Genomic DNA, 18,242 nt, shown 5'->3' with positions numbered 1-18,242 from the left:
CAGTGTTTAAAGGGAGAAAAAGAAGAAACTGTGAATCTGACTAGAAAAGGAGCTTTCTCTAAGGAATAAACAAGCCAGCTGAACGCTTCAGTGAAGTTTGGCTCAGTGCCTTGTGGTCGAGCTCGCGGGGTCTTCTGGCCTGGTGGACCTGCACAAGTGGTGTAGGAATAGCAGTGACTTCTGAGCAAACACACCAGAGAGAGTTTTCTAGACTTCTGCTTATATCTGATGTCGGTTGTTGAAATCTGTTGAAATGTTGTATCTGTAACTTACAGAGAAAATGAGAGTTGTCCAGCTGTGCAGGTTGTCTGTAAGAGGAGCATGATGTAACATCATGCAGATTGGATCGACATAATATGGGTTGATCTTACTTCAAGATAAATGTGTATGTTCAGATATAAGATATTATGTTCAATCTTGTGGTTTTTATTGTTCTGAGAACAGATTGCAGTTGTTATGTAGTGACACGCTGGCTTCTTTGCTATTAAAAAGAAAAAAAACCCAAAAATCTTTAAAAAACCTTGTGGATTCTCCAATTCCCTGAGATCCTATAAAATAGCAGTGGTTTTCCTGACGGTCGTTGAAATACCACAAGAATAAGCATACACAAAGAAACATGCTGCAGAAAACTCTGTGATATCTGTAATAAATGCAGGAGGCTGTGCAGCCTACGATGTAAAACTGACCCCTTGCCCATGATCTGGAGTCTGGAACTGTTTAACTATACGGCTTTTTAGTACGTGCTGTCTTCGTTTACAATATAAATAGGGGTAATCAATCTGGCTAGGAGTATATACTGAGGGTTCTCTTACTTCCAGGAGAAATGCCTTCCCTGTAAATTGTGGTGGTAGAACAGCTGCATGTTTTATACCACTAGGCATGGGAAGATGCTATTATTTGTCAAACTGTTCTGAATCATTTATTTACCTACATTTAAGGCTTTTGGCATTTTGGAGCTGATTTTGTTCAGCTGTCTTCTACAGACTGTACAAGCTTCACTAATACATTGGCATTGCTCTTGAGGAGAATCCAAGCTCTAACAGTGCTGTGGGTCCAACAGATGCCCCAGCAGTTGCCAGGAGTGGTGGGCACCACAGGTCCATCTGCACAGGAGAGCAGTGGGCAGCAGGTCAGGAAGGATCACACTGCAGAACTGCAGAGGATTGGCTGTGCACCTAAAAAATGGCAAATTTCTACTTTCAAGGGGCTGCTCTGAGGCCACAGTGGCCAACGGAGACCTTAGTACTTCATTTGCAAGTTCTTTCTAAAAACATCTTAATTCTCTGCAAACCTAATTGGGCTTAATTAGGCTGGAGGTCAGATCCTTAAACTGCTGAGCTATGCTTTCCATACTGCATGTTCTGGTCTTTCACCAGGTTACAGACCTCAGGGCTTGCACACTGCTTTGAGGTCTGCCACCTCACGGAGTCACAGAATGGTGGGGGTTGGAAGTGACCTCTGGAGATCATCCAGTCCAGCCCCCCTGCCAAAGCAGGTCCATGCACAGGGCTGCATCCAGGCATTTTTGAAATCTCTCCAGAGAAGGAGACTGCCACTCTGGGCAGCCTGTCCCAGGGCTCTGGCACCCTCACAGGAAAGAAGTTTTTCCTCATGTTTAAGCAGAACCTCCCGTGTTCCAGTTTGTGCCTGTTGCCCCTTGTCCTGTCACTGGGCACCACTGAGAAGAGTCTGGTCCCATCCTCTTGACACCCACCCTTTAGATATTGATAAACACTGATGAGGTCCCCTCTCAGTCTGCTCTTCTCCAGGCTGAACAGCCCCAGCTCCTTCAGTCTTTCCTCCTAGGAAAGATGCTCCAGCCCCTTCATCACCTCCTTGCAGAAATGAGTATTGAGTATCACTAATGGGCTTCGTCTGTCCCCATAGCTGACGGCGAACCAGGGCTTCCACAAACACCCCGGTGCTGCTGCGTACGTGCTCAGCAGAAGGCGGAGGCCGGGTGATGCTCGTTCATAACCTGGGCTGCTCTCCTTCCTCGCCTCCCTGGAGCTGGGCTGGCTGAAGGACGACCCGGCTGCGCTTGCCGGAGCTCCGGGGATGGGTTATCGGCTGCGATCATCCATTGCAGATAAGCGCTTTTCTGTGTGTCGCAGGAAGCAATGTGGCATCCTGCCTGGCTCTCTCTCTCTCTGTCTGGTGGAGCAAGGGCTTGTTTTGTCTCTTGGGCTTCTATTCTGTAAATTATTTGAGTGAATATGTCAGCAAATATTGTGGCTGTAACAATTCGTGCGTGTAGCGCGGAGCACAAGGTAAAAATAGGTCTCAGTGTTGTACCCAAGATTGCTGTAAAGGATGTTTCCTCTATCAGCTCCCTCAGCAGGGATAGAGGGTCTCTGTTTTGCAGATTTAAAGAATGGGCTTGCTTTGTAACCCTGCCAAAATACTGCCTTTTTCTGTTAAAACAATGACAAATACCAGTTACCTCTGTCTGACGTGGAGCAGCAAGTGCACGGAGAGTTTCACCCGTGGGCTCCTCAGTATTTCTGCTTTCAGTTGTGCTGGGCTTCAACGTGGTTGCTCTGGTTAAAGGCCCCGGACATGGAGACTGCTGTGGGCCTCAAGTTGTGCCCAGGGCAGTTGAGATGGGATGTGAGGAAGAATTTCTTTGCTGAAAGGGTTCTGAGGCATTGGAAGGGGTTGCCCAGGGCAGTGGTGGAGTCCCCATCCCTGGAGGGATTGAAGAGTCGTGTAGACATAGTGCTGAGGGACATGGGTTAGTCATAGGGGACTTGTCAGTGTTGGGTTCATGGTTGGAGTCGATGAGCTTAAAGGGCTTTTCCAATCGAGGTAATTCTGGGATTCTGTCAGTTGTGGCCTGCCATGTATGATCTCATTGCATGTCTGTCTTGAGTGCTGCATCTTAAGGACTGTCATGGTCATGGGGAAGCCACCTGTGCACGGTAGCTTTAGCCAAGCCTGGAATTGCCTTTGGTGAGGGACTGAGTGAAAACAAGATGAATTCTGTCTTTTGGTGACATGCAAAAAAAACCCCTGAGAAGTCCTATGTTTCATAGCCTTAAAATATTTGTACCCATTCCCTCTATTTGAAATGCAAATGTCTTTTGTCTGTCACCTCTGCACACATTTGAATATCTTGTATACAGCTTTTCTTCTTTTCAGATATCCAAAAGTAGCTCCTTCAGAAAGGGGTGATGTGAAATGTGTACTGGAGGGTGTTCTTCCATGACAGATTCAGCACGCTGGTCCCTTACACCAGGCAGGAAGATCTTTGTGGAGCTGTCAGGGGCTGTTATAAGCAGCCTTAGGGTCAGCTGGCAAACTGGCTTGAGTGGAAGATCAGTTATCCTCTGTTCTTGACAACTTGGAGGAAGTTCTAACACAGAAAGAAAAGAAAAAAAAAAAAGCAAAGCCTGCTGAAGAGGGTGACCTACTGCCTGGTTACAGTTACGGATACAAACATCTGATTGCTGGGTTGTTTTTATAGGGGGGTTGAAATGTGGCTCCTCTCACAGGTCCGTCCATTCAAGGAGAAGGTTATCTCCCACCCCTCCTGGTGCCACCCTCGCTCAGACATGGTGTCCCTGTGTGTGGCCTGCTTTGACACTTGAGTATGGCCTGGTAGGACAACAGGAGGACATCAACTCCATTCCAGTCCCATAAAGAAACTCTTGAAAACAGACATGTTTTGGCAAATATTACCTGGATGACTGGCTTGGCTTTTTCCATCTCGTGTGCCATCTGGTTGAAGATCCATCTGAAGCAGATGTGGACTGCACCTACTGCACTAGCAGCGTGCGCACCCCTTTGGCTCAGGGATGGCGTCTGGTGTCACACACACTTGTGTTGAAGAAGATAAACTCAGGCTGAGTGATGCTGTTCTCTAGGGCACTGGCAGGGTGAAATTACGGTTTGAATGGCGATAAACTGAGGAGATAAACAGTGCGAGTTGGTAGCATTAAATCTTCATATCGCGAGTGCTTGTCGTGATGGTTTGAAGGGAAAACTGTGTGTTCAGGGTTGTACGGGGCCACTGATAAATTACTCCTGTTATAGAAGAACCTCGTCGTTAAAGGTTTGTATTGCTGCTGTAAAATCACAGAATCACAGAATGGTGGGGTTGGAAGGGACCTCAGGAGATCATCCAGTCCAACCCCCCTGCCAGAGCAGGTTCCCTACAGCAGGTTGCACAGGAAAGTGTCCAGGTGGGTTTGAACATCTCCAGAGAAGGAGACTCCACAGCCTCTCTGGGCAGCCTGTCCCAGGGCTCCGGCACCCTCACAGTCAAGAAGTTTTTCCTTAAGTTTGTCTGGAACTTCTGGTGTCCCAGTTTGTGCCCATTGCCCCTTGTCCTGTCACTGGGCACCACCAAAAAGAGCCTGGCCCCATCCATTTGGCCCCCACATTTCAGATATTTATAGACATTGATCAGATCCCCTCTCAGGCTGCTCTTCTCCAGGCTGAACAGTCCCAGCTCTCTCAGCCTCTCCTCATACCAGAGATGATCCAGGACCCTCATCATCTTTGTGGCCCTAAAAAAATCCTTGCTGGTTGGAGGCTCTGCAGACAGATTTGGAGCCAGGAGACCCTGTCCGTCTTCCAAAGAGCTGAATTGTGCTTTACTTGAAACCGTCACTGATGCTCAGCTCAACTTTGAGTCTGAAGCTTTCCTCTCGCACAAGGGAGGGAGTGGGCTGGGGGACCTGGGTCCTGCGGTGTGGCTGTGCCACCTCCTCGCCTCCCTTGGGCCTCTCTTTCCTTTCCCACCCTCTGTTTGACTTGACCCTTTAGCCTTTAAGCTCTCCAGGGCAGGGACCCTGTTGGAACAATACCTCACACAACGAGAGGCTGATCCCAGGTGAGGTTTCAAGGCTTTCCTGCAAGGAAAAAAAATGATTGCAATTATATCCCCTGCAAAAATAAACATACACGGGGGAAAAAAACCCTAAAAACCTCAGGCTCCAGCTGCAGTTTCTGCAACTGAACAGCCCTGCATTTATTATAGGATTATCTGCAAATTCAAATAGGTTGTCTCTTTCACTTCACTGCATGCTCTGATCCTAAATAAGCAAATGACATCACCTATTCTGATGTCCTGTTTAACTTATGACCTCAGTCTGAGCGCTGCAGGATGTGAGAGATAGCTGCTTTATTTCATTGTCTGGAGATCTGATATCTTTTTTTTTTTTTTTTCACCCTCCCTTCCCTACTCTTTCAGTTTCAAAGCTGCTCACCCCAGCCTTTTAGAAAGGTGTTAGCATGGGATTAGGAGTAGGCGGGGAGGAGGGGGGGAGGAAGAGAGGAAACCACCTTTTTTTCTTTTTCTTTTTTTCTTTTTTTCTTTTTTTTTTTTTTAATTAGGTGCAAAAGTGTTCTAACAGTTGCAGCAAATGTTTCTGGGTTTTTTTTGTGGTTAAGGTAACGAATTTCATTGCTGCAAAGCTCATCATGTGCACGGCGATTTACGCAGAGGGAGCCCAGTATGGAGCAATCCATTTAGCAGGGACAAAGAAAAAAAGACCTTATGATTAGATGAAAAACGCTGTGCTTGGGGCACTTTGAGAGAACCTTTGAAGCCAGCCTGGGAACTTGGGCAATATTAGTCGATAATTAGTAATATAGATCCCTCAAGCTGTCGTTTAAGGTTGAAAATGTGCATGTCTCTCATGAGCCTCTGTCACACCAATCTGATCAGCAGGCTTTTTTGTTCCTTTTATGTGGGTTGCTCTGTTGGTCCAGATGATGATGAGAACCGCCAGACATCATCTTTCTCACTAACTTGTGAGCCGAGCTGCTATCTCCCTGCTCTCGCGTGTCATGGAAGTGGGACCAGGGCAATTTTGTTTTGTGGTCACCTTTCCTAGCCTGAGCAACAGTCATTTTATTCTTTTAAATGTAACAGTTGTCCTCCATGCGCAGTAAAAAACCACTAGATTTTAAAGGCTATGTATTTTGTAAAATATTTCTGCCCCAGCAGACAGCGAGGGATTTGTCCCAGGAGTCACGTAGGACAAAAAGCATCTGCAACTGAGATGGGGCTGAGACCATCAGCAAAACATTTTGAAAATGTCAGTTCTTGAAGCCCATGTTTCATCTTTTGAGATGCCATCCACTGGTGTTACTTCGTGTCTCTATTTACTTCCTTTCAGCCCTGAAATCTCTTTGGAAAGGGCCGTGTCACCAAATGAAGAATTAAGAAGGGACATGCGCACTTGGATTTTGGGAATGCTGAGAAAGAGAATATCGTTTTGAAACCTGCTGCGGTTTAATAATAGATTCATCCATAGGATGCAATTTGTCAGTGCCTACAGGTCAGGAAAACCTGTGATTAACAGCATCTGTGGTTTTCCCCAGATGTGTGAGTGAGCTGCTTACTCCTCACCAGCCCTTAACTCAAACTGAAAACCCAGCCCTGTGCCTCCCCACGACGTAGGCTGTGATTTCTTGCTTCAGAGTGCGATTGTTCAGCACAAAGGGTAAGGCCCTCTTAATCTTTCTGTTTATCCTGGGTTTGGCAATTTAGATGTAATCTGCAACTTGTGCTGTTGAGACTCCTGGGCCAGGAAGCCCAGCTGGTATTATTCTGCCTCTACAGACATTGTCGAGGAAGGGAATTGACCTCCAAAGGTGCTTGTCCCGGGACTGTCTGAATGTGAGCATTGAGTCGTGAATGCACTGGCGCTGCAGCATTTCATTCAGTAGCTCTCTTTATTTGGAGTAGCTCTACCTGAGGGTCGTTAAATAGCATCAGGGTTTGTGATAATTTGTTGTGGCGAGTTGTGCTCCTTTCGAGACTCCAGTGGAGGTTTTTATTTGCTGATCTCGAAGGCTTTTTAAACCACAGTGAGAGCTGATAGAGTGGTCACCATTACGTGCAAGGACACAGGGGCACACCAAAGCAACGTGCCTCATCTAGGTTCCCAGGTGGAGATCCCAGGGGGAACAGAGCAAGCCCCAACTCATGGGTACAAGGTAGGAGAGTGGGCAGCATGCTGCCGGACCGGCTCCACCGTGTGACATACAGGAGGGTCACCAGCACGATACACACGTGCACACAACACCCATCCTGGAAAATTCCCAGCCTATAACTTGCTTAGCACGGGCGCTGCTGTCCACGTGAAGCTCTGAGCCCCCCAAAAAAGGGCTCGACTGGACCTAATTCTCAGCAGCGAGCCCGGACAGTGCTGCCTGGTTCCCACAGACTGTACACTTCCCTGCCAAGATTTCAGTATCTTCAGAAATCCAGTGGAGCATGAAGGTCACAGCAAGGGAAGAATGACAGCCTGAGACTTTTTTTTTCCCCTTTCACCAGCTCGGAGCAGACTGTTGTCTCTCTCTAGCATGTTGACTGTTTTCATAGGGTTAGCGTGAAGTTTATGTTTTACACAGACCAGTGGAAGTCAGATATGGGAATGCAGCAGATCAGCTGTGTTTCTTCAAGGAAGACGGTCTCATGTTGCAGACTTTCTTTCTCAGTGTCTGCAAAAGCTTGATTTCCAGTGAAATTTCCTTTACAGATCTTTGTCTTTAGGTTCTTTTTGAGGACCTATGTGAGAGACTGTACCCGAGGTTTCGGTTTGTGTATTTATTTCCTTTCTCTTATTTTCACTTGCAAAGCAGCAGGCGGATATTAAACTTTGGGGGGGGGGGGGGGGTGGGGAGCTGTTAATTTTTCACGGTGTCGTGTATTACAGGGCTCAAAATGATGATGCCAAATTGGCCATTAGAGGTCAAACCTCAGCTGACAGCAAATGTTTTCTTTTGAGGAAATCATCCTTATTCCTGGGAACCGGTTTTGTTCTCCTGTGCTAAATGCAAGGAAGGTATGAATGTGTGGGGTTTTTTTCCTGGAGGGCAACACTAGCTTGAAAAATGCTGGTTTTAGCCAGTGGAAACAGCACAAGCAAACAAGGATTGGCAGGGAAAACAGCACTTGTATTTAGACTAGCATAGAAAAGAAGACACAATGTAGTGCAGAGTAAATGTCCTTTTATACACTTCTGTACAAGGGTTTTTCTTCCTCTAGTGGGTTTGGACAGATCGTGAAGTGCATTGGTCAGCAGTGATGCTGGTGCACTGGGAGAAAGTAATGAAAGGTCAGTGGGTGACAGTGATGGAGTGACTGTAAGGAAAGCAAAGAACTCTCTGGAGAAGGCAGTGACACAGCTAGAACTCCCATGTGTCCCCAAGAAACCGTCCCCATGTTTTCTCTCAAATGTCATGAGAAAACAAGAGATTTGTAGCCAATTTAAGTTCTGTTGGTTTCCAGTCCCCTGTGCCTCCTGAGGTCAGAGTTCAGTGTATTGACTGTGTCAAGAAGTCAAAATTCCCATGTTTTATACACTGTGGAGTTTCTCCTCCTTTTTGACATTGGTGCCCTTATAATGCTCTTTGTTTGTGTGTCACGGTAAGGATGGGATGTCCAGCTCCCAGTGTTTGAATGGCTGTATATTTATACTGGTGGGTTCTCAGGATGATGATCCTACATGTAGACCAGCAATACAATTAGTGAGTCTTGTTATTTGAGAGACCTTGTACATGAAAAGCTAAAGAATGTAAAATTTCTTGTTTTTATAATGGAGATTCATTAGTAGTTCAGGTGAAATTAATTGATTTGAACCCATCCAGAAACCTCCAGGCCTTCCTTTTCCCTTCATAGATCAAGGGGATTGCATAGTGTTGGAAAGGAACCTTTCTTCTTAACAGTTTGCTGTGGCCCATCTTGTAGTGCAGGTAGGATCACAGCAATGTTTTTCCAAATCCTGTGGAGAATCCTGCACAAAACCCTTGTCCTGTTGTTGCAAATGCAATTAAACCCTGCTACGTGCTTCATGGGGAATGAACAGTTTTGCAGGCATCCAGGATTTGCAGTGTTTGCCTGGGCAGCTGTTAATACCGGCAGCAGACCTTTGTTCCTTCAGAAGAATGTGTGATCTCGAGGCATTTTTGAAGCTTTCATTTGAGTCAGCGTTATACACTTGAGCCACACATACTTGGCTTCATTGTAGAATTTGCCGGATCTGTAATTGCTCCACAGCATTTATCTGAAGACCTTTAGGCATTAAACCGTGTAACTTCCTATTGGCATAAAATAAACTTTATCTGTTATTCATAGTATTAATTGTATGAGATGACACCCTACACCGAAGCCCTACATCTGTGGACTCCTGTGGGTTACGGTACGTGATTTCCTTCTTCATCTACTGCTGCAAAAGTGTTTTCAGCTTTTGGGCTTTTCAGGAAGATCTTATAGAATCACAGAATCCCAGACTGGTTTGGGTTGGAAGGGACCTTAAAGCTCATCCAGTCCCAACCCCTCTGCCAGCAGCAGGGACACCTTCCACTAGACCAGGTTGCTCAAAGCCTCATCCAACCTGGCCGAGAACACTTCCAGGGAGGAGCAGCCACAGCTTCCTTGTCCAACCTGTTCCAGCCTTATCCCCATAAAGTACACAGGGTCTAAGTGGCTGATGGTGTAAGAAGAGACTATTTTGTGTTCGTGTAAACCCTTTTGTCCAAGGATCATACAGTGTTTCAAGGAACAGAGATGGGTGAAGCAGTATCCTGGTGAAAAGAGAAACAGAAAGCTTTTAAATGAGTTTCTTGCTTCATACATTGTGTCAGTCTTGAAGAAGATGATATTTTGCAGTTATCGTGATGAAATCCAGCTATATTGTGTGTGGTAAGCCTCAGGTAGGATTTTGCTGAGCTAGGCATGGATGCTGTCATTGAATCAGTCATTTGTCAGAGGCTCAGGATAAATTTTTCTCCCTCTTCCCCCAAGGCGGCAATAGAAATCCCGTGGTAGCTGGAAGGTTTTTATAGTGAGCTTATCTGAGAGTGTGCTAATCTGGGACAAAGTCTCCCGACGGCACAAAATTTTTTCTTCCAGAGGGCAGCCCAGTACCCTCCAGTTTCCTGAGACCAGGAGTGATAGCTTAGAGGGAGAAATGAGAGCGTAGGAGTTTTGGCAAAGGTGGAAAATGTAACGTTCAGGGCATGCTTTTTGTGAGTCATTATGTTTTCTGTGGACAAGTGGATTTAGATGATTTACCTGATTTAATTCAAGATACACAATATGAGTTGATCATCCTTTTTTTCAGAGAGGTGCTGGGGGAAGATGCAGGTGAAAGCCTGTTTCTCTCTCATCCCCAATAAATTCTTCATTCCCACCCCACCTCGGCTTTTCTCTTGGTGGTTTCTGAGGGAGCTATTTCTATTGAAGCATTTTAGTGAAGTAGGAGAATATCCTCTGTTTAAGGTGAGCACAGCCAGATTTATTTTCCTAACTGTCTCCTAAAGTGACTGTGGTTACAACCCAATGTCTTGCAGCCAGGAGGGTGGCGCAGCCCCCTTTGTCCCCTGCCCACTTGTCCATCCCTTATGTTTGCAGCTCACGTCTGGGGAGGGGGCACGTGGGAAGCCAGATGTTGAGGTTGATCCGGCTGAAATAGGAGTTCCCATTTGCAGCTGGATCAGGGCTTTGTAATCACAAGGGACTGCAGGAGCAAGTTATGCTCAACTGATGGCACAGACTGCTCCATCTCCAGCAGCCCCATCCCAGGGCAGCACCCATGGCAGCGAGGATGGGTGACCTGCAGAGGTGTGGGCAGACCACTCATCTCTGCATCTGTTAGGGTTTTAATTTGGCAGTCAAATTTCATGGACTTTAAAGAAAGGGAGATCACTGAGCTGGGACCTGCAGAGGGAAATGAACTGGTGGTTGGAGAGAAGAAAGTTGGTGACAGAGGAGTCAGAGGAGGAACATGGTTCCCTACAAACAAGGTCATGTGAATGGCTGTGACAGGATGGAGTGATCGATGTGCAAGGATAATAGGTCACTGGGGAGTCAGCCTGAAAGCTGAAGCCTCTCAAAATGTGTGGGACATTGTGGAAAAGAAAGTTAAAAAGACATCAAGGAAAGCCAGACAGCTTCTTGCACACCAGCCTGCCTCACGGCTCTGGTTAGCGCGTGTCCCTCGACTTGTTTGTGCACATTCTGACTATATAAATGAGTTGGACACTAAAAAGTTGTTCACGCTTCCTTCTGTGCAGACACTGGCCTGTGCTGAAGCGTTGAGCCTTCACCCCAGGAGTAAACTCATCCCGCAGCAGGGACCAGCCCATCCTCACCCTGACGAGCCTTCACTTCGGCTGCCTTCTCCAGTTGGGCCATTTCTCCCCTGAGTTGGGCCTTCCCTGGATCAGCGGCATTTAGTGGCATTTACTGGAGGGCTCAGATTACCCCAGTGAAAATAATCGGTTATGCAAAGTTACGCTATTTAGATTGGGTTTCTTCTGTGTGGCCAGTGAGGTGTGAAAGTCAATCTGCTCCGCAAACCCTGAGGGTACGTTCTCTGTGCTGACTTGATATCACAGCTTTGGGGTTTGACTGTCGAGGAGGGAGGGGGGAAAAAGCTGGCTCTGGGTTGGGTTCAAAGGGACACAAACCACGGGTGGCTACGGTGGGACTGGGCTCGTGAGCAACACAGCGCTCCTAAATCCAGCTGGCAAAGCCAACGGGTCACCCGAGAAGAGGGTGCGGGGTTTGGGTCTTGTTGGGGTTGCAGAGCCCTTCAGTCATCTCGGCCGGGAAGGAGAAGGCTGGTGAGGGCAGGCTGTGGCTTCCGACTGAATATTCTGGTTTATGGTTTTATTGGTGCGTTTCTCTTCACAGGCTCATCATTGTTGTCTGTGCAGTGAGCAACAGTAAATTCTCACGGTTAGGAGAAGGACTTGCTGCAGCAGGAGTGGTCATGGTACCCATCTTATACTTTTTTCATTATCATCTTCCTTTTCTTCCTGCTAGATCCACATATTTGGAGTTTCAACACAGAAAAGTCCCTGTGGACCAACAGTCCCTCCTGACTTTTCCTGCATGCTGGCCCCAGTTTCCCTGTCATTCCTGCACAGAGGCACGTGGGCTTGCTCCCAGTTTGAGCTGACGTCTCACCCAGTGGGGAGGCTGTGGGTGACCAAGGGGTTGGGGCTGAAGCCCTGAACTAACATGTTGTTATGGCACTATGGCATCCATCCATAAGGTCACAGCGATGGCACGTAGTAGCCGTTTTAAGGGCCTTACCAGCTGCTTATTGATATTTATGAGCACTAGAGGGTCCCAAAGTAATCAGCACCTTGTTTCTGTCTTGGCCAGGTAACACAAAACCAATGGAATGGGAGCAGTAGGAAAACCAGCACATGCATATTTAAATGAGCGTCAATTTATGCCGCCGCTGATCTGTGACTTACCGCAGTATCATTCATATTCAGCTTTAGTGCCAAAAACAATACTCAGCCGCTTTCTTGATTTCTTAATGAAAAAATACCTCTTTAGGGTTTCTTTGAAGTCTCCACCCCTGAAAAATCCCCACTATATTGTCAGCATTGTTACTGTTAACAGCCCCTGCCAGTATCGGAGCCTTTCCTGACAGATAGCTCTGCAGGGGCTTTGTCCCACGCTGCAATTCAGCCCTATACTATAGACAGTTTTAAATGGCTAATGACGGGCCTCCCGGGGGGATTTCTGCCAAATTCTCAAAGACCTCCCAGGTTTAAAAGTGGCAGGGTGTCCTTTTTCCTGGGGCCAGCCTCAGGAGGAATGCACACAGTCAGATTCTCCTACCTAAGCTGCATCAGCCTGGTTATTTTTTCAGTTGCAAAGACTCATCCATGCGTATAGAGCCGGTTGCTTAGCAGATGAGAGATAGCTGTGACAGTAGAGGACACGGAATAAAGAGAGGGAAAAGGTTAGGTGGAAAGTATCCCCACTAGTTTGAGGCATTATTGTATTTTAACATTGCAAAGATCTGTTTTTGAAAGTCGTATAAAAAATATTAAAGGCTTTGAAAAATTAAGGCAGGGTCTGTATTAGAGGTACAACAAGATTCATTCTTCCCCATTTTTTAGTGATGTTACAGTGATATTTATGGGTTACCAATAGGAATGTGAATCATGTCTAAAGGAGCAGGGCTCCTACGTGCCATTTTCAGAGGAGAGGCAGAAAAACACTTGTGGAGCACTGAGGGGCTGTTGGAAATGGGACTGGGATGCTTGTGCCATGATTTCATGTGAGTTTTTAAGTCGGTGTAGGCGGCTGCTGCTGCCAGATGAAGCCGTGCCTCTCGCCTCACCTCTCCCCTACCCCGGTGCCTCTCTATAAGCCCCCCTTGTCCCAACACAAGTGCTTGTTTAGCTGCAGGGTCGCTGGATCAGGGAACTGATTCCAGTTGAAACGGACCTGTCAAAACCAGATGGTTAATTTTAACCCAGCTCAGTTCCCCAGTCTGCTTCTCTCCACAGCTGCCCAGATGTGCGTCTGCGCAGGAGGGGGCTCAGCCTCCGCTGTGTCAGCAGGGGCTTACGCTGGCCAAAGCCCTTGCGAGCCCACAGCTGAAAGAGCTCAAGCCGGTGCTTCGACAGCCCTTGTCTGCCCAGGCCCAGCAAAATGAGAGAATTTTTCGGTGTGCCAGGGAGGGGGTCACCACAGAGGGCAGCCTGTCTTCCCTCCATAGGATCCCACCTTGGCTCCCGAGATGAAGCCTCAGCTTGTCTCTCAGCCCTACCCTGTTAATATATGTTAATTTTGGACCCTTCTGGCAGTTCAAAAAAAATCTGATCCTTAGCTTTATAAATGAAGTGAGCAGTCAGGTGGGTGTTTATTCCTGTGTAAACAGAAGCTGGACCATTTTGATGGGCTTGTAGCTGATGTGCATCTCACCGCAGTTTTGCATCATGGCTCAATACGGTTCACAGTTTTGGAGCATGTTTCTCAATTTATTCATAGCGAAAAGGGCTCTTCTCAGTGCTTAGCAAAAGAATTTCCCAGAGAATATGTAAAAATTGGTTCATTGCTTGTGCTACCAAATGCAACTAAATGTTTCCTCCTGCTAAGGAATCCAAATGAATACATTCTCTTCTGTATTAAAATAATTTCTTTTATTTTTCTTATTGAGGGGAAAACTGATGTCTCTCCAAGCAATGCTGTGCCTTTAACTGGGCTACTGTTGTACAAAGTAGTTGAAGCTTCATTTAGCCTGAATGAAAAACTTGAGTGGTGTTACTGAAGAGAGGAAACTGGTGGTGGATGATTTACTTGGAATGCCCTGCAGCAATGAGGTTATAAATGAAGAGGGGAAACACCAAGAGCACTGAGATCTCAACCAGAGGAAATGCACGAAGCCTTGAAGTGACCTTATGGAAATTCCTAATGATGAGACTTAATTGAACTCATTTTTTTCCAGAGGTTGTAAAGATCAAAATAACAACAGCCTTGAAATGCAAAGGTCTCTAGATAATGCATATGAATGTATGGTCACATACAGATGAAAACTGCCCTGGGTTTGTGTGACCAGCCTGCCCAGCAGCTGGATACTGGACCCAGTCTTGCTCCAGGACCTGCAATGCCCGAGGACCCTGACTGAGGCAACAGGGCTGCTGGAGGTGCACAAGCAATGCCTAACATCTAAATCCTGCCTCCCATCCTCATGTTGAAGCTGCTTCCGCTTAAATGCTTATTTTAAACTCTGTGTTTCTGCACTGTGTCCCCACAAGCTTGACGTGCCCCGGGATGGGAACGGCGTGCGGCAGGGAGAGCCGCTCGCGAAAGGAGCTCGTGTCCTCAGCCTGGCTCCATGGGGACCAGTGCTCCATTGCACAGACACGGAAATCCCAGTGCAGAGAAACAGCAGCTCTCGAGGGGTCACAGGGCCATGCCCTTCTCACTGAGGCTGGTTCCCAACGTGAAATAACGTGGGCATATGTTCAGTGTGACAGCGTCGGAAACTGATACGGAGACTGTCAAGACTCAATTCCTATGCTGTTCCTAGAGCCTGAGAATTTTTTTCCTCTGTGCTTGTGTTCAGCTCTAGGATTCATTCTCTTCTTTCATGTTAATGCATTTGTGGTTCCATGAAGAAGTATTGATCTGGGGAGAAAAAGTAAGTGATCACTGCTGCGAAAAACACTTATCACTGATAATATTGATACTGATCATACTTATTGCTGGTGCCTAAATTCTCTGGGCTGGTGTTTTCCAAGGACTTGCAGAGTTTGATACCCACACGCACTGAATGTCTGTGAAACACTAGCTGCCAAAGTCTCCCGAGTTTCATTCAAAATACCGGATTAATTGTTTTATTTAGATTCAGAAACAGCAGTAAAGAGGAGGAGGCTCTGACCCAGTGAGAAACTGCGGATATGGCTGTGAACAGCGGGCTAATGAAGATGAAAAACCTCCCCTGTCCAAAGTAATCCAAACACAGTCTTACATATGAGTCTGTTGGCCCAAGTGCAGCTGTTTGTCTTTTCAGTAATCTGAAGCCGGAGCAGTACCCTGAGAAGCCAAGGGGACAGTGACTGTTTGGATGTAGCAGAGGTCAGTTCTGCTGCTGCCTAAACCCAACAGCTTCCCGCAGTGGAGGTGAACTCGGTGGCACAGTGGTGCCACCGTGGCTCCGGGACCGTGCTCCTGTGGGCACAGCCCGGCTTCCCGGCTCCATCGGATCCAAAAAGAGCAAGAAACTTGACGTCTTCCCTTTGGAGGGAAGCTGGAAAATCTTCTCTGTATTTAAAGTTCCCATGGCTGCAGTTTGAATTTTGGCACACAGTTGGCCAACGGGGTTATCTGAGGTCATGTACTCAAATAGTTGTAGATAAAACAAGGGCCTGTTTGGATTGGAAATCTCCAGAGGGCTTTTCCTTTGCGCGCGGGTAATGATATTGCAAGAGGACATGAGCCAAAATAAAGATTCGGCTCTGTATGCAGTAGCTCAGTAAAATAAAATGAGCAATGGAAAAAAAAGAAGAAAAAGAAAAAAAAAAAAAAAAAAAAAGACTGTTTTCATTACGTTATTTTCTGAATTTGCTGTTGAGATGGAGGAATTACAGCCAAGGAGAGGGAGTCCTGCAGCGAGGCGCCGTCCAGGACTGGGCTCACTGTGCTGCTCTTCCAGGAAACTCCCTGAAGCTGCAGAAAGCCGCTGACTTTTCGGCCACGGTTACCTGCCCGCGGCTCAGCCCGGTGCACCCGCTGCGGTGCAGGTCCCCATGCCACAGAGGACACTGCTGGGTGGCTTCCCCAGCTCCCAGCTGCAGCCCCAGCTGCCTCCAGCCTTGTAGCTCCTGCTCCTCTGCTGAAGAGGTTTGTTTCCAAAAATCCCTACCAGTTGGGGCAGTTATAAAGAGGGAAAAGTTAATGGGTTTTGGAAGCTAAAGAGGGAATAAGATTCTGTCGGGCTCTTTCACAGGCCCTTGGGCTTTTATGGGAAACTATTTACTCGCTGCTTAATGGAAGACTGCAGAGCAGAGCACATTTGGACAAGAAATGCGATTCAGTACTTTTCCAAGCTGCCATTAGAGAAAAGTGTGTGCTTGTAACAACAGCTCTCTTCCTTGCTTGCTGCCTGCTACAACCATCTTCAGGGCTTCACAACCTGTTCTTAATGAAAAGAATGGAAATGCAAAAGCAAAATGACAAAGTTGGGAAGAAAATGAGGCCTTTGGGGGCTTTCTGTCTTCCTGTGGCGTGCTCAGGTGCTGTGGTGATAGATGCTGCTATAAAAGCGTCGCCCAGCAGGCAGTGAGAAAGTACAGACGAGACAGGAATGAGGAGGAAAGGCCGGAGGAAAAGGTGTTCACCACATTTCACAGCGTGCTGTGGCTCAGGGCACCGGGGAAACCAAAATGGGACTTTCCTCTTGGTGCTGTGACATCCTCCCCAAGGGCCTGATGAAAGCACACGTGGGCTGTGTCGGCTCTGCTGGCCCCAGGGAGCCAGGGCTGCTGCGTGTCAGGGAGCAGCTCCGTGTCTCGCCCTGTCTCCGTTGCTCATGCTGTCAGCCCACGCTTGGGATCCCTATGGAGTGCAGTTGGACAAGTCCTACCGAGCTGTCGTGTTTCAGGTGTGCTTTGCAGGTGGGATTGTGACAGGTGACACATAGGCAGGGCCACCTCCAGGCTCTCAGGCTGGTCCCAACTGGGGAGCTGCTGTTTGAGAAGAGAGCATGTCCCACAACGTGCAGGGTCACCCAGGACCTGCTGCATGTCCTTCAGGGCTTTCCCCTGAGAACTAGGACCATACAAACCTCGTACTAATACAAATCTCATTTCTATGTAGAAGTTATCCAAAGACCTCTTGCAGCTTTGTTACGCTTGTTTATTGTGTTGGTTTTAGAATTGCTTGCTGAGGAACTCCAGTCATGGATGTTTTGTTGGCGGCTGTGGGTATGAGGAACACAGCTCCCACCAAGTCTAGTGGGATTTGTGTACTGATCTCCTCTGGGCTGCTGAGAAGAATTCAGCCTCCGTCAACAAAACTTTATCTGCATCTTCATTAGAGTTCACTCAAGGTGCTTATTGGAGACTTTGGGAGTTTGAAAGGTTCAGTTCATCGATTGATTTCTTTCTGTCCCTTGTCTGGATGGGAACAACTGATAAACGTAGGTTTCTGGCACAGATTCCGAAGTTTACATCTTCACAATTCAGTTTCTGCTAGTATATGCTTCATGTGTATATTCACATTTTTTTCTGTGAAGCCAGTTTGTTAGTAGTTTTATGCTCACAGTTTGTCTGTGACCATAGAAAGGTCACATATTCATCAGGATTCATTTTTAGAAAAGGGAACAAGGCTACATGCATGTCTCCTTGGAGCATTGGCCCTGCTTTTCTCCTTATAGGGAGTATTTTAATAGTGGTAACACTGTAGTTTTTCAGCTTATGGAGACAGACAACAATATTCCCAAAAAGTCTCAGCTGCAGTCAATGCCACCGAGGCGTTTTCTCTCTTTGTGCATCCTGTGTTTTTATGTGGTGCACGTTACTACAGCCTTTCTGTATCTTGTAGACATGATGTTTCTTAATGTGCTTACAGTGCGCTTTCAATACTTATCTCCCACACCAAATTGCTAATCAAATACTTTACATCTATAGTATTTCATCAAAAGCACTTTTGAGCTGCTGGCTTCCTTTCTGAGCATGCATGGACATACTGGGAAAAAAATGCTAAGTCTTTACTAACCAGAGCAAGGGAAATTTTGTGGATGCCCCCTCCCTGGAAGTGTTGAAGGCCAGGCTGGATGAGGCTTTGAGCAACCTGGTCTAGTGGAAGGTGTCCCTGCTGCTGGCAGGGGGGTTGGGACTGGATGAGCTTTAAGGTCCCTTCCAACCCAAAGCAGTCTGGGATTCTATGATTAAAACAGGAGGGCTTGGCACTTACGTAGATCCTGATGATGACATACAGACCTGGATACAAATGACATTTTCTTCCT

This window comes from Antrostomus carolinensis, unplaced genomic scaffold (assembly GCF_000700745.2).
Source record: "Antrostomus carolinensis isolate BGI_N321 unplaced genomic scaffold, ASM70074v2 scaffold205, whole genome shotgun sequence".
In the NCBI taxonomy this organism is placed as follows: Eukaryota; Metazoa; Chordata; class Aves; order Caprimulgiformes; family Caprimulgidae; genus Antrostomus; species Antrostomus carolinensis.
Note: the sequence above shows the minus strand (reverse complement) of the source record.